Source organism: Cydia strobilella, chromosome 10 (assembly GCF_947568885.1).
Source record: "Cydia strobilella chromosome 10, ilCydStro3.1, whole genome shotgun sequence".
Classification (NCBI taxonomy): domain Eukaryota; kingdom Metazoa; phylum Arthropoda; class Insecta; order Lepidoptera; family Tortricidae; genus Cydia; species Cydia strobilella.
Genome location: NC_086050.1, coordinates 4,898,918 through 4,921,711, shown reverse-complemented (window position 1 = coordinate 4,921,711; position 22,794 = coordinate 4,898,918). Strand labels below are relative to the sequence as shown.

The 22,794-nt window shown below is 35.7% G+C and overlaps 1 protein-coding gene across 1 annotated transcript in view; it reads left to right on the top strand.

Annotated features, from left to right (window-relative positions):
* Positions 1-393: 393 nt before the first annotated feature.
* LOC134744529 (uncharacterized) overlaps positions 394-22,794 on the top strand; it is a 79,349-nt gene continuing 56,948 nt past the window's right edge. The window contains exon 1 of the mRNA XM_063678336.1: positions 394-632. The gene's annotated coding sequence lies outside the window, so the exon portion shown is untranslated. The remainder of the gene's footprint in view (positions 633-22,794) is intronic.

Below are 22,794 nucleotides of genomic sequence, written 5' to 3'. Positions count from 1 at the left end.
TTACCTATTTAAGTATAGCCCCAAACTGGCTTTTATTGTAAATATTGTGGAATATTATAACACAAAAACAACCAAACCGCAAAGTCAATATTTTAAACTGCATTATAATAATTTATTGGCGCTCGCCCGACACTGATATAAAGTAAATATGAGATCGGCAAAGTACATTACTTTAAATATCTGCAAACATACACGTATGTAGATACAATACATGTATCAACATTGCTAGCATTGTGAGACATTTGGCCACAAAACACGAAAATATTAACATTAAATCTATTCCGAATTCCGAGCCTCCGCGCAAACTACTATTTATGCAAAACCTTGATGGATTAAAAACAAAGTGTCAAACCTTTCCGGGACTAGGGAACTAAGTCAACACAGATACGGTGATAAATCGGTCTTGCACTCGGGGGACGAAAGTGGAGTGATAGTCGGCGGGGGCACCGAGACTCTCGCAGTGTGTTGCTACCTTTACCCGTCGGAGCCCGTGCGCGCCGTACCCGCGTTATGCGATTTTAAAAAGTTACGATTCCATTTTCGAAATTTCGGTTGCGTGTATTTAAATTTGGAACTTGAGATGTTTTTTTGATGTTGCTGTTATAGTTTTGCTGGCAGTTTGATTGTTTTTGGTAAGTTTTTTAATATTGGTTATTTTTATTTTGCTAATTCCAGGGGTTGAAAAAAAAAACGACTCATAAAAACTTTACAATGATTGTAATTTTTTTTAAATGTTATTATTATATTTTTAAATACCTAAAAATAAATATTTTTAAATAGATAATCATTGATCGTTTTAGTTTAAGTTTTCTTTAGATAACGAACATTATATTTTGCATATATTTTAAATATAATGTAAAATATCTTTCTGCTTTCCTTTATTTTATATTTCCAAGCGTTTTGTCTGTTTTCTAACATAAAAGTCAATTTCCTGAGCTCCAAGTAAGCAAGCCAGCAATGTCGCAATTTAAGCACTCGTTGGCAAAGCTCTTTTTACCGGTTGTCCTGGGATTCGAGCATTGACTGCGGGGAAAAAAGAACACAACAGTTAAAGAGCTTCGCTGTGTTTTCATATTGATGTAGTGCAAATATCGTTAAGGTAAATCATTTGCTCTTTGGTTGAACGAATAAGTACGAATACTTTAAGCGAAGATTCCTTTGATGGATGTTGATTGTTTACACTAATTGTTACAATATTTTCATTGATTTTCATATCTTCATTTTATACGGATCGCTTTGGAGACCGTATAAATTAATACGAAATCAGCAAACGTGAACTTATCTAGATTACGGTGTTGTTATTAAAAAAAAACTTTTTTGCAGAATCTTTATCCTAGATAAGTAGGTAGGTATTTTAGGCACAAATAACTTTAGTTTGTGCAAGTGACCCCTGAAAATTAATTCTAAAGTTTCAATCTATTATTTGCGATATTCTTTATTTTAATTTAAATAAATTGTTTGGCAATCTATAAATACCTAATATTTTATAATATTCCGAGTTTTATTTTAAAATAGCATATTAGTTCCGTAATAATGTTATTTTTTACAAATAAAACGTGATCTCATCGTAATAATCTATTGAAAATATAGCAGATTAATTCAATCATCTTGCGGATTCGCGACCGGTTCCAAGTTCAACCACCCCGCTTATGAATGAAAACATGAATATGAACTAATACACTTACGCGTAAGGCTAGCGAAAAAGCTACGCGATTAACGCGATGCAATATATAGCTTGGGCAAAAAAAGGTGTAACTTTTTTACATCTAAAAAAATTTGCGGTCTCCAAAAATTTTAAGTGTTCAGGAAACAAAATAAACCAAATTATTCCCATTAATTCTTTTAAATTTGTGGTTTTAAAGTAGTTTATAATATCTATTTTCAGTAAATTATTTGTTTGGTTAAATTTAAAAATACTCTACTCTTTTCCGACTTTATCCTCTTTGCTTTCTTTTAGGCACCTACCTAGGAGTATTATTACGTAGGTATAGAAGAGTTTCAGAGCAATTTCCTCTGGCCGTAGAAAGAGCTCCTTTTCGAGGTTTTCTCTGAGGCTTTAGCAAGAAATGAACAAGTTTTTAAAGAGCCGATAAAGCGCAGGTGAAATAACTAGAGCAATGGAGAATGTGAGCGTCCATAAGATTCTTTGAACACTTATCATAGCCAGGAACCACACAGAACATTCTCCATTTTAGCTCGTAAAGGCTTTTCCCAATGTGTGTGTAAAATTGGATTTTCGCCACCAATTACTTTGCACTCAAGAGGATAAAATGCAACTTTTCTCACTGATTTGAGAACCTATCCTAGCGGGTGCGGGGAAAAGTAAATTGTTGAATGAGTTGCTTCTTCACGCTATCTAGTAGACATTAATTTTTCACCACACCAGCTGATAAAGGCTCTCTGGACTGTTCAAAAACAGTTCAAAGAAAGTTGCGTTTTATCCACATGTGGTGGAAAAATAATCGAATGCAAATTTTGAGTTGTTTCCTTATGTTGGCTGGTAGAATTGACTTTTAAATGATTAATTTGAATGATAAATATTTAATAACGTTCATTTAGTTTTCATTTGGTTTGATTTAGTTTGATATTTTATAGTCAGTAATTTCGTCGCGTTGGCATGGTGATGAATTTTGTGTTTCACTCGGTGGCAAAATTTGTATAATTTTCGTGCCTTAAAACCCTCGCAACGCTTAAAATTCCACCTTTCGAACCACCCGCTACGCTCGTGGCTCAATTTTGGAATCTTTCGCTTGCTCGGGTATCAATATTAACACGAGCGGTTAAACAGCAACTTTGCCCCCTTGTAAACCAATTAACTATTTACCCTTAATAGGACAGAGCATAAATTTTCTGCAAATAAGAAACTGGGGTCTATTTGGCATTCAGCATTGTTGAGTGTTGCCATTTAAAAAATTACATCGATTTTATATGAATAGAGCAAGTGGGAAATAATATCCCCTTGTACCAATAAGGGTTAGCGATGATTGCATAATCATTATAGGATAAGATTTGTGATGTTTTCATCTTGTATTTTACTCACGATTAGTAAGTTTACCATTTTTTGTTACACTCGGTAGCCTGATTTGTTTGTCTTTTCCATTCAAGACCCCTAAATCTTGAAATGTTTCGCTTGCTCGACTCTCTACATAAATACGAGAGGCAAACAATGTAAAAAACAACTTTGCTCCCTTGAATAACAAATAAACTATTTTCACTTATTCGTTTTGCCGCGTTTGTCGTTCAAAATCCAAATATTACACTACGTTTTTGCATTTGCATTAAACAAGAATATATTTTAAAACCTAATCTTAATTTTCCGGGAAGCTGGCTAAGGTAGCAGTCAAATAAAGAGCTTGCTGTTAAAGGGGTAGAACAACCCCTTACAGCTTAATGTTTCGCTTTCAAAGGAAATGGAGTTTTGCTAGCTAGGTATTTAATGCATAAAAACATTTAACATTCATAAAAAAACGCAAAGTACATTATAAGGTATCTTAAAAAAAGCAAGCTCTCACTTTTTTAAGTAGGTCTGTATACTTAGTAATGTATTAAAATGTGCCTAATTGGCTCCAAAATTCGAAATTTAATACAGCCGATTTAAAGAAGTCAATGTTTTTCAATGCAGAATCCGTAACAGCAGAAGTGAAAATAATTTGTTTCGATATCACAAAAAGAAAGTAAAACTAATAATACAAAACTTTTACAAAATTAAATAGAATAAAAAAAAAACGGCAGGATCAGCCGGGCTAGTACATGATTGGCGCGAGAGTATCTCGCCGCGACATAGACTACCCGTCCCTCTTTAATTCATACAGTTAGTAGAAGACGGGTAGTCTATCTCGCGGCGAGATACTGTCGCGCCAATCATGTGCTCGGCCTACAGTGTAAAATGGTGTATTACGCGGGAAATCGTATTAAATTTTATCGTAATAATGTTCTACTGTATTTATATACATGTAACCTCAAAGTCGCTCTATGTTACAGTTAGTAGCTAAGACGTATTCTCTCGAGTCACGAATCTCAACCCGATGAGGGCGTTTGCCTCATCACACTGTTTTGTTGAACAATTTTCTTTCCCACATTAAAATTATAAGGCCACGCCGTTGAAAAGCGGAGCGGTTTAAAATAAAAAAAAGAAAAGACGTGAAGCATTACAGGAAATAAATGTTTTTAGTAAAGACTATTGAGAAACATAACGTTGCTTCACATAGAGTGGTGTCTAAACAACAGTAAGTATGTTATATGTTAATATGATGATTACTAATTACATAACCAAATGGCAATAAATAATGTACACATCTCTTGGAAACAATAAACAAGCGTGAACTGGAATGATTTTCGTTAAAGGTATTTGTTATACAGTATGTTATTAATTAATAACAACCAACCACCAAAACCTAAATTATTTAACAATTGTTAAACAATTTTATTGACTAAGAGAACACTTGTGTGTACTGTGGTCTTAGGTTGCTCAAATTGAATAAATCTGTTTTGTGCCTAAATGCTAAAACTACATAATTAATTGGACGAAATCAGAAAATGGAAATATCTCGAAGTTATTTGAAAAAAAAAAATGTGTCGTGTAACACTCGGTTGGAACGAAGTTAAGAAAAGGAAACTCGTGACGGAAAACTCTCACACTATTTTTCGCCTAGTACGCCATCCGCCAGTCCATACCGTGCGCTAAAGAACCTCGTTCCAAAAAAAAGCTAATTATTCCTTTATTTGTAGAAGCTAAATTTAAGGTTTATCTGTATAAAATGTGTTACATTAAATATCTGTTAACTATGCCATTTCATGTGATGTTGAATAAAAATTATGTACCGGGTGTTTTCTGTAACAGGAGCATTAAATTAAACTGTCGGTTGTACTCCTCAAACTGACCAACATTTGTTCAGCAACTTCTAAAAATAACTTGTGTTTTGATTTTCATTACACTTTAAAGTTTATTCTAAGACGCAATGTATTGCACAATTTGTTATGTTTAAAGGGTGACAAGCAACGTCAAACACACAGATGGCATAATATTTAATTAGTATGAAAAAGACATAATCTAAAAATTTCATAATTTTAAAAAGTTGCTAAACAAATGTCGGTCAGTTGTCCCCCCGGTATGTCTAAGCTTCCCAGAATTTTCCTAACTTTTTAATAATTTCTGTAATTTGCCCCTCTAATCACCTAACCGCTAACCTCAAAGCGTGTCCTTAATAATCTAGTTCAGTTGCAGTGCGCATTGCAGGCCGATGAATTAGGTCAGCTCTGTTTTGACGGGTTGCCGATATCATAAGCTCCGCTAATAGGCTTTTCCGTTTTTCTGATAGTTATGCCTTAAGTTAGAGGAGAATGGTTCCACGCCCCACCGCAATGCCATCCGCTGTCATTTTTTTTAAATCACACTGGCAACTAAACTATTATCTGACAAACATATGTGCCATTCTCAATCAAAAGGGTACTTATTGTCGGTTGTCAATAAGGCGCTATTTCCATATAGCATTAATTTGAAATCAACCTTATCGACAAGCGACAATGTGGTACCTTTTGGTTGAAAACGTCACATATTTCGACGCAGTTACATGCATCTTGTTCACGGATAACTGAAGATAGCGGGTGGGTGTCAAAGTTGTGTCGACCGCGCTCGGTCTACCCTCATTCGTGCGCGTTGGCTGCGTTCGCTTTCAACGTTACCACCGGTCGCATTCACACCAAAGAATATAATACTCACTAGATTCACACTCGTTGGTCTGGTCGCGTTCACGCTCGTTTATAAAAGATGATCACGGTCCATATCCCGGTCAATATAAGTCTATTATCTGACAAAGTTTCTATCAGGACGCGATGACAATTTTTTTTAAGTAATTGGTGGTTGCTGTTCTTCAACCAACCAACGGAGCGCACCAGCTGAATTCCACGAGAGTTCATGGCTTCTCTACACGATGGCCCAGCGCTGGACCAGCGAGAAGACCATGCGAATATGGTTATGTTTCCTCTACACGATGGCCCAGCGCTGGACCAGCGAGATGGCCATACGATGGTTGAGAGCACGCACTATGGAATGGGCCACGTGTAGATGGGTCTGCGTACGAACCATCGCTGGCCCACTTCCTTCGATGTGCGGACGAAAAACCGACACCGTGGCCATCCCATCGCCATCCCGCCGCGCCATAAGTCATCTTCACTTCACGCTGGCCCATCCTATTGGGCCAGTATGACGGCCATTATACATTGCCCGAGTTATAATAGTTGATGGAACAGTTAAACAGATGGCTCTGTGCTCTGTGAGCTGTATATTCTATACAAAAGCATTTCTACCCAAACTGAAAAGGAGGTGCTCGGTCAATAAAAAGTGTCTTCGGTTACCGCGATAGTTACTCATGAAATAAAACTATTACGGTTCGAAACGTCGGGATTTGTTATAAATTCAATATACGCGATATAATCCGTTTCCATAGTTTTATTTAAATAAAAAGTATTTAAATTTGGCTCCACAAAAATTCTCATTTTTCTTACGTCAAGTGTGATCTTCGCTTTTCGCACCCAACCTTCACCCAACTACAGAAAAATAAATTAATTACCTAAATAAAAAGTACCTAAGTACTTTGGCAGTCATAAAGTTACGATTAAAAGGTTTTGACAAACCTGGCGTTTTTCTTTTAATTTAGCAAAAACTCGTGTTATGAGCTGGCTTCATCATTAATCTCACTTTAAAAAAAAAACCTTTAATCATGTAAACTTATTTCGCCTTTGATTGACCTCTTAAGAAACTACCCAAAGAAAGTTCCATCGAGCTTTCCTTTCATCAACACATACCATAATTCTTTCATTACCAGCAGCTTATATGTTGCCGTATATATGGTGCAGTGAGGTTATTTAGATTTTTTTTGTCGGTGGGTTGATATTAACTAATGTTCGTCATTATATACTCGAAGATATATTGACTCCCTAAAAATATATTGATCAACGTTTCATAAAGCTACATAAAAAAATGTGGTTAAAAATTGCATTTCTTCTATAAACGGGGTTTCTGGAAAACAGTAAAAATTTTGCTAACTTAGCGGTTTCACTCACGTATTTTTCACGTTTTTTTAGTTGGCTAAGTCTTACTTACTATAGTTTAAATTCGAAAACAGTAAAAATTGTTTATATGTTATTATGAATTTGAGGCAATGGCATAATAACCCTTCTACCCACCGTCTGTACAAAACGCAAGAGATAGAAGCGATGAAAGAGCTTGTAGACATTTTTTTCTGATAGACGGTTCCCCACATTCACCTTACCTATCAGAATCGCATAAGTAGTTTAGGAGATTTTTTGAAATGACGGAATTAATATAAATTTATAGTAAACACTATTTGATGTAGGTCATAAAGCGCCGTGATTCCATTGAATGCCCTTTGAATCATTCGGTAGTTTTCCCCACACCCAAACACTACTTACTCCATTTACGAAATAACCCCAATATCCCTTAACCGAGTCTTCAATTTCCTTTTAATCTACGCGAATATGGCTTTAGCTGGCAACATGGCGTGAACTATTTCCGACGGGGTTGCCAGTCCTTTCACATGCGTTTAAATGGCGCCTTTTCAACGACAACCTACTTTCCGTGCTAGTATGTCGTTGAAAATAAGTGACCATACATTTTCTTGAGTAATAGGAGTTTTTTTACAAGCTTGCCCTGTTAGTACCTATGTTTGCTTGGGTCAAATCTTGGAAGCAAAATTTGACCCACTTCCCGAATTCCGATTAAGCTGAAGTTTTGCATACATATTTAAATCGGATGACAATGCAATGTTATGATGGCATAGAGTTGATGTAACGATGACTTATACTTGTAATACTTGTAATCCAGCGGAGCGGAGAATAAGATATGGATTACAACCAAACCAATGCACGTTTTTGATTCCCGCACGTCTCGTCTCATCTCCGCTCATCTCCGCCTCAGCCGAAAGGCAGCCTTAGGCACATACGACCTTATTCCTTCGGCAGTATGCAAACGATGAGTAATTACCAGAGCCGTCGCAACACATGCCTTGTTTCTCTGGCTGCTTGTGTAGGTATTACCATAGCTATGCCGATAGCACTGCAGGATTACTAGTATAAAATTTTCATAGCGTAAAATTTTGATACGAAGGTTTCTGCTACTTTTATTAATAGGTAGTCCGGTAATCATATCCGCCTTTTATCGTCTACTGCTGAGCATAGTCTTCTCTTCTAGTACGCCCTTTGTCCCGGTCCTGAGCTAATCTCATCAAGAATTGACCCGTAATCTTCCTAAAGTCGTCCACCCAACGGGCCAACGGACGCCAGGCGCTCTTTTCGTCCGATAGCTGCCACCATTCCAGTAACATTTTAGTCCACCTGCCATCACACTGCCTGGCAACATATCTTGCCGAACTCCTTTTTAGTTTGGTAAATAATCGGTGGCCGTTTAAGAAGTGTAACGCTCTAACGGTAGATGTCGCTAGGGTCCCTTAGACCCATATAGTGGAAAAATTTGCTGACTATGGATGAGGTCTTGGTGGCTCAGTTGGCAGAGCGCTGGAGTATCGATCGAGAGGCCGTGAGTTCAAGTCTCACCCAAGGCGGTAATTTTTCCACTTTTTAAATTATTCTAAGCTTAAATATTAGGTCGGCAGTAGGTATACAAACGAGATGATTATTTAGCAGAGTCGCCGCAACACGTGCTTGGATACTCTACTGATCTATCCCAATTGATATCGATCTCATAGCAACAAACCATTTTAAAGGTACTGTTTGGATTTAGACTGCGCCAGCATTAATGCTGAATTATTGCAGTGCGAGATTACTGCCGACTGCTTTGCTGCCGCAAAGGTTATAAAGCAGCAACATCGATTGCAATAATGCATTCGTTCTTTGCCTGCGTGAAGAAACGTCAAAAAAGCAATTTCATCGGGAAATTTATATTAAGTTTGACATTTACAACAGTAACGCAGTCAGCTGTATTGCTATGCAATTGCAGAACAACATTACTGCCGACTGCAATGCTGCCACGCTGCTCAGAATTTTGACATTTACAGCAGCAATGTAGTCGACAGTAATATCGCGCCACAACACGCAGCATAATGCTAATGCAGTAGTTGCAAATTGAAAGAAAGTCAAAATAGATTGTGTCTGCTTCAAACAAAAGTAATAAAAGTTTGCCGTACGAGTATATAACACGGAGTTGTAAACTGAAACTGATTTTTATTTTAAACTCCGCTTCATTTTATTCTTACCAAGTTTCGTTTTACAACTTTAATTGCCACGAAAAATCCAAAAAACACAGTATTGTACAGACTCCACTAACCCAAAGTAAAAAAAAAAAAAAAAACCGAAACCTCAAACAAGTTCAACAAAAGTCGAGTCATCACAAACTTTCAAGGCGAGTAAAGTCAACGGGACTTACAAAAAGCCGATTCCATTTCCCATACTTATTTGAACAAATGCAGAGCAAAAAGCCTCTGCCGCGGTGAATGACCTCAGACTATTTTTATCTCATGATAAGTGAGAGAGGAAAAAAGCGAATTCGAGATTCGATTACCTCGATTACGAGCGGCGCCGGCTCTTAGACTCGATTTTTTATTTTTTTATTAGGCTAAAGAGTTTTTTTGTGGCTAGGGCTGGCCTAATTTTTTGGGTTTACTTAATTCGTTGAATTAGAAAAGGAAAAATGGAGCGTTAAAAATTCCGCTTGGCTTAAAATGTTTTTTTTGCGCTTAATTTTTAAGAGCTAAGTGGGCTATTTTGTAAAAACTTTAATTACTTTACTTTTAAAACAGCTGCATTACTGTCAAGTTCCTTGTTAAAATGAGTGGCGGATTGAACGTCATAATCGCGGCAGAAATCCGCGGCAAACGTCACCAATATTAACTATTACGGAAATTGACAGATATAGCTACAGCGGCGATACCAATGCCACTGCAGTAATATCGCAACAGTAATGCAGCTGCAGTTGACACCCAAATGTCACCGTAATTATACGTCAGAGCTTTTATAACAGGGTATTTGACATTTTTTATGAATGGTATCAGTAGATCGGGTTTGTTTTGAGGATCAAATGTCTGTATGGGACCCATTGTCTTAAAGCAATACAAAAGTCACAAATGATGCTCAAAGTCTGGCACCCGCACTTTACTGAGGAACACCTTTAACGAAATGGCAATACATCGTTACGTCACAATGTAACGTCGCTATTGCTTAGAAGGAAAACAAGGAAATTGCGATTTTGTCGGTGAAATATTGCGTTTATGTTGTATGTTGTTGCTGTACAATATTTTTTTAAATAATATGTAAGCAATCGAATGGTACCATTATTTTTTCCTATTTGGAAGTTAAAAGAAATGAAATTGAGGTTTTGTATTTAATATTGTCTTCGGTTACCGCCTCGTCTTCGTTCGGTTCGGTTCATTTGTCGGGTTCGGTCTTGTATTTTTTTATTATTCCCATATATTTTTTAAGTTTACAATTTATTGTGATAAATTGCTCATCTATTTAACAAGATTTAGTTATAAAATCCAATATGTGTCAACAACCCTAATAACAGCTACAGTACAACAGTACATTTTTTACATTACAGCCGAAGTAGTATAAAATAAAAACACTTAACTAGTACACCATAAAAGACCATAACACAACCGTATTTTCTAGATATAAGTTCACGTATTTCAAACATAAATGCACATTCCGAACCACTTTTATGACTCGTTCGCAATTTAACTTACAGCATTAAACTATCTCAGTCCACAAACAAACGTAAAAACACGCCATTACTTACTTCTATAAAAGTTTTATTACCGTGAGTTGAAATACAAATTTATCTTGGCCATTTTCTATGAATAAAACAATAACTGTAAGTTTTGAATTGATGAAGTTACCATAGTTATAATGTAAGATAGTGTTTCATTATTATATTCAATATTTAAATTTATTGGATTGTGATTTCATTGTTGAAAGTTTTGTTTTTATTTTTAATGTATTTACTAACACATAGCTAGAAAAGATATTTTATTTTTATTTTTTTATCATCGGATTAGCACTACGGAAACTAAATCTGTCTCTACAATAACCCAATAATTTAATACTAAAAAAAAAGTAGATAAGGGTCTGCACTTAATGTAAAACCCGTCTTTTCGAGATATTTTATCTTTAGTTACTTATGTAGAGTAAGCTGCAGAGTTAAGTGACACCCCTGCAAACAAATTTATACGTAAGTACCTACATGTATTGTATTTAGCGAATGTTCTAATACGCAATGAAATATCCGCACAAGTTACCCTTTTTATTATAAATATCTTATAAATTGAAATAAATCTAAAAACAGCACAACTCGTATATATTTTCTTCCCATCGTGGAGAATAAAAATAAAACACTTAGCTAAAGATTATCTTCACTCTTTTTAATTGAATCTATAGAAGATTAAATTCGCTAGTCTGTTTAATCAACTTCCTACTCAAGAGATCATAATAAAATTTGCATAAGTAAATTTAATGAATAATACAAAGTAGGTACGCAAGCTGAAGCCCGCGTTGAAATGTATTCATCCCACGGGTATCTACTTAGACTATTACAATATTTATCAAGTCTTCCGTTCAGTTTTTCTAAAATTAGTGTTGGTTGGTAGGAAATAGTATTTTCTAAATTTAAAGAACTATTAGTTTTTACGAGATTCAGCGCTTAATAAACTTCTTTATTTTAAGTACAGAGTCGAGTCCTTTATCAGGCCTCTTTAAGCGCTAATCAAAAGGACTTTAGCCTCCGAATACACTTCGTCAACAATTTTGTAGATTTTATCTAAAAAAACAGTAAAGAAAACAAACATTGTTGTATGATTTGTGTACCCCAATCCACGAATTTTTTGTGAAATAATGCGTCTTGAAATTTTTTGGTAATAATTCTGTTTTCTGAAACTTATTTATCGTATGGCATGTTTTTAGGGTTCCGTACCCAAAGGGTAAAAATGGGACCCTATCACTAAGACTCCGCAGTCCGACAGACGGACAGCGGAGTCTGTCACCAGCCGGGCTAGCACATGATTGGCGCGAGAGTGTCTCGCCGCGACATAGGCTACCCGTCCCCCTTTAATTCATACAGTTAGTAAAAGACGGGTAGTCTATCTCGCGGCGAGATACTGTCGCGTCAATCATGTGCTCGGCCTACAGGTTGTATCTCATGAACCGTGATAGCTATACAGTTGACATTTTCAGATGATGTATTTCTGTTGCCGCTATAACAACAAATACTAAAAAGTACGGAACCCTCGGTGCGCGAGTCCGACTCGTACTTGGCCAGTTTTTTACAATATAGGCAGCAGATACAATTTTACTGTTTTATCGCTAAAAAACGGGTCCAAAGGAATACAATTCTAAAAAAAGTTATCTCACGCTGCTGCATAGGGCATGAGTTGCGGCAGGTATTCTCTTGCTTCAGTGTATGAGTGCACAGAACAGCGTTCGATGATGTGCTCTATGGTTTGGATGTCCTCGCCGCATTCACATAAGGCTGAATCTTTCCATCCCCACTTGTTTAGGAAATTACTATAGTTTTCTAAAGAGGACTCAAGTCTACAAAAAACGCGGGTCTTTAACAAGTTGAAAATAACTCAAGTTCCGACTTAATTTCAAGAGTTCGAAAAACCGAGTCAAGTCTTACGTAAAGCAGAGGATTCAAAGGACTCAAGTCTTAACCAACACTATCCAAAATATATTAAAAACTTAGAAACTTATATTTATTCCTACCGCTTTCCTTTAAACAAACAGAGTGCAGCATTCAAATTTCCTACTCCATTGTAGGTAGAGCCTTAAAAATATGTAAACGTAATTCGCCTTATTACCAAGGGATAAGATGCAAAAACATAATCATATCTTTGCCGTGGACTGTACATTTTGTAGGCAAATTTTATGTCCAACGACAAAGTCTCACAGATTTACCCACATTTAAATGCTAAAAAAGCGGAACTGACTTTCCCTCACGTAGAGGAGACGCGCAAAACGGGGCAAGTTCATTATTACTATGGTAAGTAGGACAGTAACTCGGGGCAGTAACTTGTGCGAGTTTGCCATCGCTCCCTTGGGGGCACGGGTATTATAAATGAGATAGTCGAGTAATGAAACGGTTTTTCTAGGTATAATAAATTAATTTAATGATGGATTTTGAACTTATTGGCTATTAAGGTATTTAAGCGTTAAGACCGCATGTCAATGTAGTTTTACATCAATGGATGCGTCATTTTTGTTCATTTCCTCATTTGTTTTGCGTATTTATTATATTCTTCTCTATTCTGTGCACTTGCAGACTAACATACATACAATAATTGTAATCTCATTAACTGTACCGGTGTAGGATTTGGCAGATTCCCACGGAAAATCCAAAATACTACACCCTGCTATACCTAACTATAGGTCTATGGCTGCAGGATAGTGAACAATTTATGAGTCGGATTCGCATCCCAATTTCGGGGTTGTGAATAAATTACAACAACGTCCTTGTGCGTTTACCGTGACATTCCAAGCTGACTTAAAGGTTTGATGAGTTGTTTATGCTAGTTATTAGTACCTAACTTGCCGTTTTCCGGCTAAAAGACGTATACCGTAAACTTCCTCAAGATTGATTACCATACCAAAGCTTGGCTTGAAAAAAACAGAAAAAAGCAGATATTTTATAGAGACACAACTGTTTCCAAGCGAGGCAAGAGGAAGTATTTAAAACGAGAACGAACCCCTTCCATTGTGATGGCTGGAGTCTTAAAGGCGGTCCCTTTGTTTGACATAATTATTTTATTGTACCACCCACCACACATTTGTGTTTAAATAACTACCTGTCCATAGTTATAATCATCATTCGCTTGCCTCTATCCCATTCACTTGGAATTGGCGCAACATGTCTTTTTCTTCAAACTTCTCTGTCGCCCGTCATTTCATCATCTCTCACACAGTTCATCCACCTTTTCCTCGGTTTTCCTTTCCTCTAACTTCACTCCACATTCATCCAATACATGTCCATCGTTAGAAATAGCTCCACGAGTAAAATAAAAAATGATAAAACTTAAACCTGCATTCATCGCAAACTCAAGCAGAAACTCGTCAATAGCAATTTACTTGACAAATTGGATTCTCACAAGAAATAAAACAGATTTCCCATACATCACTTTATCACTAGACGAGGCAATCGGGCTGAGGACATCGACGGATTGATTGAAAAATTGCCTCCGATAAGAATCAGGTGCGAACCGACCAACGCTAAATAATCTATAATTTTTTTAGCATTAGAAACAGGGTACTTAAACTATCTTGACGTGTCTTTTTAAAAATAAATCACAGCAAATATGTAACAATTATATAGTATACCTATATGAAAATTTACATTATTTTGGTTTCATAAGTATTTAAGCGGATTCTCACACATCCTGATATTTTTGGGTGCTTTCAACTCAGAATCACTAGCATAAATGATAATAGCACTGATGATAAAAAAAATCACGTTACACAACGTCACGCACATACAAGTATTTTTTTTTACACTACAACGTGACGTAATGGAATGGACATTTTGGGACATCTTTTTTAATGACAGGATGGAGAATGCTGTCATTTCTGAGTAGAATGAACCCAAGAATGTCCAGATTTGAAAGAATCAGTTTTTAAACGCCCAATTAGTAATAGATATTACTTTTCAAGCGTTTTTCAATAGAAATACACGTCAAGATTTTTACCCCTTTTTCTTTTTTTAAAAAAACGGAGTGTTAATAGTTTATCGGAATAATTTGGTTGCGGTTTACGAAAAAAAAAGAGATGATTTAATAAGTAAGCATGTCACTAGAGGTTTATTACTATACGGAATGAATAGGTATAAATTCAGTGACACATCAATACGTATTAGTTTACAATAGGAATAGTATTACTTAGACTCATACATCAACATCAATCATCAACAATATGTTGTGTGTGTTCGTTTACGTAAAATAATAATGATAACTATGTTATTTTCTAAATGGCTGGATGGAACCTATTGACCTATTTGTATGTAAGAATAAATTAAATTATAAAAAACATATTTAATGTTAAACGATAAATCAACATCGTTACAATAAAACAATCTGAAAGTTAATTATAAGCTTCACTGAATCAACATGAACTTAGAATCAACTTGATTCAATCAAGTATTTTGTAGCAGCCAGCTGTGATTCCTTCTTAGACAGGGTAGTAGGTGGGATCCGAGTAATAGAATCAGGGTTAGCGCTTTAAAACATAAGTTTAAAGTAACTACATAAATATTATAAAATCCATAGTATGTATACTAACTTTAAATACTTCTTAATACTTTCAAGACCACAAGAAACCGATATGCCTTTTTTGATTATTGTAAATCCGGTACAGAAAACTACTTTAGTTCATGTGAATTATATATGAACAAAAAAATGTTGGGTGAAAATTGATATACTGTATCAGAATGATATAATATGATACTTAGGATAAAGTAATCTCACGGTGTAGTGAGATTTCGGTTACCGGATGTATATTAAATTGAATATTCTGGAGTCCGTAATATATACTACTATTACTGCCATCTAGTTAACACTGTAGTGTGTTTTACGAGAGATTCATGTAAGTGCGTTTTCACATCCGATATCAGATGACGGATAGGACCAAAAAGAAGTAAAATTTATAAGACGCTTATTTATAGTTATTTAACATTTAAACATTATTTAATAATTGCCTCCGGTTACCACGATAGTTAATACTGAAATTAAACTATGTAAACGGATTATATCGCGTATAATGAATTTGTGATACATCCCGAAGTCGAACGTCGGAATGTATTGTAAACTAATAATACGCGATATATGTACTACTACCGTTTACGTAGTTTTAAATCAAAATAATTATTGTTCAACATAAAGCGTCAATACAAAAATAAAAGGACTTTACATATTATACTCTCTAGCGGCTATTTTGTCCACGGGTCATCCGACATACGATATCCGACAATGTGAACACGCTCTTACGGCACGAGTTTACCACGGTAAACCCGGCAACCGTGTCAGTGGGGTAAAAACCCCAATCTTACTTTGACCTCATATCTCAAAGGCTCTAGATGGCACTATACTTTATTATGCTTTTAAATGAGTTTTATGGTACCATAGTAATTTTGTATAGGTAAGTAATAGTGGCCAGGAAAGTCAAATTTCGCGTTTAGACTATGAATATTACTAGACAGCAGTTCTCATACGCACGAACCTAAAACGCCTACCTAATAAATAGCACCATCTACCACAATCATGAGGCACGTGGTATTGAATGAAGGCTATTTTTTTATTAATTATACTTTTCTCTAGTATTTCAATTTACTTTTTAATCTACTACTTTACACTAATACTAAGTTTTTTTGCCAATTTTACACATACCTATCGACCTAGTCCCACAGTAAGCTCCACAAGGCTTGTGTTGTAAGTACAGGGGCCCATTTCTCGAATGGTATTAGTCTAATATTATTGGTGTGTTGTCATAGTGACCCATACGATTTGGCAGTTCGTGGACTAATATTATTAGTCTAATACCGTTCGAGAAATGGGCCCCTGGACGACGACTATATAATATATAGTTATATATAAATACTTACTATATATAGAAAACGTCCATAACTCGGGAGAGTTTGGAAATATTTTAGATAAACACAAATAAATGCCCTTACCAGGATTGGAACCCAGAACCTCCTGCTCCGTAGCGTCACTGTCACTACCGCCTAAGCTAGGAGGATGTTTTGTATTATTCTTTAAGATTCTGTGTAAAATTAAATTGAAATTTCTTTATTAAAGACAACATGTGGTCCATTTTGTTAGTTATCGCTTATCATTTAGGTATATTAATATAGAGTTTATTATGTATAGACTCTAGGCAAGAAAAACGCTGTGACATTGTAAGTAACCTCAATGTCTATCAGACATCCTTTTTCTAGTTACTTTGCTGGAGTAGTGTGACTTTGATAAATAACGTTAATATAACAGCGAATCATGAGTCCTCCCTAGGCGAAACCTTATACGAACTGCATTGCTGGGTTGAAAGCAAAATTATTTACTATACGGGGCCTAGGCAGAACACCAACATTTTGAGAACAGTGGACATACGATAGTCGATAGCCAAGTCAAGTTCCGTTACTCAGTTGAGTTAAGTAAGCTACCCTTGTTTACTTAAATATTCAAGTATGAAGTCCAGCATTTGTTTTTACCTTTCAAATAAAGCTAGATAAATAATACATGAAATTACCCCTCCTTCATTATTAAGCATCATTAAATTCATTTATTTGAGTGTTACGAGAGCACGAGACGTATAAACAGAACCCTCCAGATGTTTATAGAGCAGGCAAATCACAAAGCATTGTCTGCACCTTTCCTAATAACTATTATAATTTGAACTCTTACTCGGTAATAACTGTTGGTATTCTCAAGTGAAATTTATACTGGTCAGACGAAGGCAGTAAGATTTTGTGAATAAAGGTAGAACAGCGTTTCGAGAAATATCTAATATTAATGACATGACTGCGGCAGTAATATCGGGATGTTTGCAATGCTCCGGGCCGCTCGTAAATATGGGTAAGGTTCCATGGGCAGATCGAATTTTTTTTCTCAAACCCGTTTATTTTATTCGGCTTTGTGTACATTTTTATTATTTAATTATCTAATAACTGAAACACTATTTTGTTTAGTTGCAGCAGACTCTCAAAATACTTACTTAACATTCAGTTTCTTACAATGATGTACCGAACGAATGATAACATTAGGAAGATTATACCTAAAACCTTTATTACTCATATATCTAGCTGTATTAGTTACCTGTATCCAATATGCTTTTAGTAGGTATATTATTTAAATCGGTTATTTTATTACTAAAAACAAGTATTATAACAATAAACAATAAAGGGCCTTAAAGTAAAAACTACAAACTAAAATTTAAATTAAAAACTAAAAATAAAACTGTGAAAACGGATTATATCGCGTATATTGAATTTATAATACATCCCGACGTTTCGAACCCTTTACAGCGTCCGTGGTCAACGGGTGACTGAGGAAAAATTACTGTGCAAAAATACCCACATACTAAAATAATGAACAATCATAGACTACAAACTCATACTCACTCATAGTTTTATTTCATGAGTAACTATCGCGGTAACCGAAGACAATATTAAAAACTAAACTTAAAAAATTAACTTTACATAAAAAATCTGCCCCAAATCGCCGTCTTCTATTGGCAGCGTGCCCAGAAGGCTGGCAGCATTTAAATAATTATTCTTATTAGTAACTACTACTAAATAACACAAAAAATAATGTTATTTACTAACTAATACAAATTTAGACCTTATGTACTTTACACTTATTGTATAAACACACTTATATATTTCTCACCTGAATAGAATTAGGCATCTTCTTCATCATTTCCTCATGACTTGGCCGTAAACACTTTTTGTCGTTAATTAGACCTCGGCTGTAGGTAATATATGTTTTAGCCCTTTCAACATTAGTCGCTCCTTGCGTAACATCCCAACATCTAGAATTATTGAGGCCTGCATATTTACACAAAAATATTAGTTATTTACTACGGACCCTTTAAGCAATTACCTTCCTGGCATGTTTTGCCAGTGTTTACTACTCGCATCATTACGCACTACGTTGGTTCGTTATATCGGAATACGAGTAGAAATGGTAGAGAAGATAAGCCGTTGACGGTTGCCACAGGGCTCTAAACACTTATTTCTATGGAGGTAAAATATGTAGGGAAACATTATAAGTACTTAGAGTCAGTCTAAGCTAATTTTGCACCGACACGACAGAGCAAAGCGAGGGAGTGTCATAAAAAACGTCACATTTAACATCAAATACTCGTAATTATAAAGAAAATACCAGGAACATTAATCTTGCCAAAATCGAAGCCCTTTCTCAGAGCCAATATAAACATCCATAAACTTGAAATCTCAGCCTTAGGCCGTTTGTTTAAATCGTTAACAGAGCTTAAGTATACAATATATACGTATACTAGTATTAAGTATAATGGATAGAATCAACCGTGGCCTCAGGATTATCTGACTGCTTTGAAAATTAAGGCTTTTGTAGATCTATGTAGTGGTTAGTGATTTAATATTTAAGCTACGATATATGACTGGCTGTAAATTGTATTGACTGTTACTTTACGTAATACTTAATCATATTTACAAGTATTAAAACCATTTTATAGTATCTCCATGGCACGAGTTGATGAAGTTTAATAGATTTTGTTTCTCTACTTTTAGGGGCATATGGCATATATGTCCAAGCAAAGATAGATATAACTCCGTAATAGATGGATACAGTCTAAGGAAAAAACGTGCCTCGAAAATCAAGAAAATTTGATTTGATTGATGAATTGATCGTTCAGAGGGCGCTACTAGTTTTGGCCTACAGTCGTATAGATGGCGTTGACGGTTTCGTTTGTTATTTAACAATTTTAACGCATATCAGTGAAAGAACATGGATCAAAATCATAAAAATAATTAATGCAAATAAAAAAAATCATTTATCTATATTTAAATACATTCTATCGTAGTTTTATAAATCTTCATTTTTAGTTTTAAAGTGTGTCGACAGATGGCAGTGAATTTACTGGGGTTACAAAATTTACTATGACAGTAACGCTCTAGTATCAGTTACTCTATGGTCCAAGTGTCAGAACGTCCAGTCACAATAACCAACTGCCAATAAATCCAAATGTATTATTGTCGTAATGCCAAAAAATCTAGTTATCATAATGTCTTCTTCCACTTTTTTCTCAACGATATTCATTTACACAAAATAAATAAGGAGATTGTAACTTTTTTATTAATAAAATATGTAGTTATGAATATATTTTTGCTAATATAGAAATAAGTTATGTTAATGTATAATTTCATGCGGAAGTAAGTATCACAGTAAAGTCGCAACAGGGCGGCGCTAAAATCTGACTTTATAATTATTCCCAGTACAGTAACTGTACACATGTACAATAACAAGTTTTTATGTCATGTAGGAATTAAAGTAAAAAGCGAAGAACAGCCTTGTTAATTACGGTGGCAATTGAACTTGTCCCATTCAATGTATATCAGTTGAGTGTGAATGTCGACTAGAGCAAGTAAGGCTGGGGTTTCTCGTTAAGCGGGATGTATGAATGTATGAAATATAATATGTACAATATTCCTAGTAGCATTTTAATACGCATATTGTTGGGTCTCTGTTTACTTACAAAATGCCGTACCAAAATGCTACTTAACTACCTGAAAATAATACCTTTCTGTTGTTGTGCACTTTATACCCAAAAGGACCTAAGTCTTTAGGAGTTTACTTTGTGTATACTTACATAATATATCAGTTAAATTGTCTTACTGTATTTTAAAAATTGTTATTATTTTAAGATCATATAGATTTTAATGACAAAACTTCCGACAGAACTAACATATTAAACGTTTATACTCACGTTTATAAAGTCGATGTATGCTCGACATGTTTCGCTCCATAACGAGAAGCATTTTCAGGGTAGGGAGCATTGCGAGGGTATTAGTTATAAGTTGTCACAGCGATACGATACCGATCTGTCAGTGTCAAGCAAGAGTAACATTTATTCAATCAAAAACTTCACATTTGAAACTGACAGATGGGTATTGTATCGTTGTGACATCTTATAAGCATTTTTCGAATTGGGCCGTAATTCCTTTTCGGATGGCAGTATAGCGTTGCCGTGGGAACCGCACAGTTAAACGCTGGGAAACAGTTACTGCAGCACTAGGGCAATTAACACTGCATGGTGATTTGATGAATAAATGGGCCGTAAGTATCTAACGGAAATATGAATTAAAATAACGGTTAAGATTTTTGACAGAATAATCGCGCGGTTGTTCTATGCGGTCAACGCATGCGATCAACGGAATATAGGAAAAATTACATTTTAAATCAGATAATCCAATAACCGTATATTGTTTTACGCGGTGAATACAGCAGGTAAGCGCATTGTCATTTTCCTTACATTCCGTGATCGCATGCGTACAATGCTGCGTCGATCGCATATAACAACCGCGCGTTTTACTCCAATTTATCACTGAAACAATTTGATCCCTCACACAATATTATTTACTGAGTTGGGTAATACTCGCAATGCGCTGACTGCAGGTGTTGACTCAGTTCACGATCCTCAAAATCGATCAAAATATATCCACTAAATAATTGATTAAAAAGTTACTTGCATGATTCGTCTAATAAATTAATAGAAAACTCTCTCTAATGAACAATAACATTAACTCATACGATTATAGGTTACTTTAGGCGATTTGCTTTAGCTTAGAATAGGTAGTTTAAGGTGAGGATGTAATCAAGATAAACAAAATTTACAAATAATACGCTGTCATTAAAATAGACACCACTTTTGCGATGCACGGTGCTACTTTGACACAGACACAAAAATTCGTTCTAAATGTGTATCTCACCTAGAGTTAGGTCTGAATTGCTAACCCAACAAAGTTTCAGATTGACGAGTTTGTTATTGCTAAATACAGGCTAGACTTCCGCCTATGTTTTGTTTGGTGGTTTGTTTCACGAAGCTAAGTATAAGCGCAAAATACATATACAGAATGGACACGCTCTACCCCGCTTTTAAAGGAATTGCCTCACCCCGCGGCGCCACGAATGTTTACCGATTGACAGAATTTCAGTCCGATTAGCAACGCGATGTTCTAAAGTTCAAAATGATCCTTGTCTATTCAAAAAAAAACTTGTACTTACAACGTTGCATCGATTACGCCAAAATATTTTTAACTGATTGCCCTAAGGAACTTACCCTTTAGTCCAAGTCTCAGGAAGGCTAAGTGTCATTATGATCATGGTCATTAGTCCGAATGTTGACACTGATGTCAGACATACCCATTGGTAACAAGACCGGATGTTATGATGCCCTAATGTCAGAATGTCCAGGTTTCACCATGTCCAAAATGATAAAAAGTCCACAGTGATATATCCCTCATCTCATGATACTCGTAAGTAGTCATGGACGTCATGGTGTCGAAATAACATTCGAAATTTTTGCACTATAAATTATGACACCAGCCGGCGTATTATGGATGATTTTATCCGCGTGATAAAATAACTGTCACTTTTTAATACCGCATGATAGAAAGTGACGGACACCGTTTTATCACGCTGCACGTAGACAAGAACGACCATCATATATCCATACTGCGGTGGCAGCATGGTTCCATTTTTATCGCCTATTACTTTCGCACTTACATACTTGTTAGAAAGTGACAGACATGGTGACAGGTGATAAAAATGCGACCGTGCTACGGCTGCTGGCCCCTGTTTAACCACGCTGACAGTTGTCGCCTGAGTCGCCTGACACTCCTGACAGTAACAAATTGCCGTACATTGCTGGCACAATAAGTAAATACTTACTACCTGAAATCTATATCTATCTGCCAGTAAATAATAAGTCAACACTGTATTTTCAGGTACAAATTATTGAGTAGACGGTACCTAATAAATATTAACTAAAGCTAGTCGCCAGGTCACCTGAGGTTATAGATGATGTTACTGGTGGACGATAATAGCATCGCTGCTATCGGTAGGGGTAATCGATTTAAAGCCAAGCGGTAATCGCATTAAATGCTAAATGAAGCTACAGGACTACAGGGTTACTAACTCAATACTACTTAAAGCCCTGACGTACAGTCAGCATCAAATAGATAGTGACGGCCAAAGTGGCCAAATATATCGTAATACCTTTGTTACCATACAAATTAGGATGACATTTGGT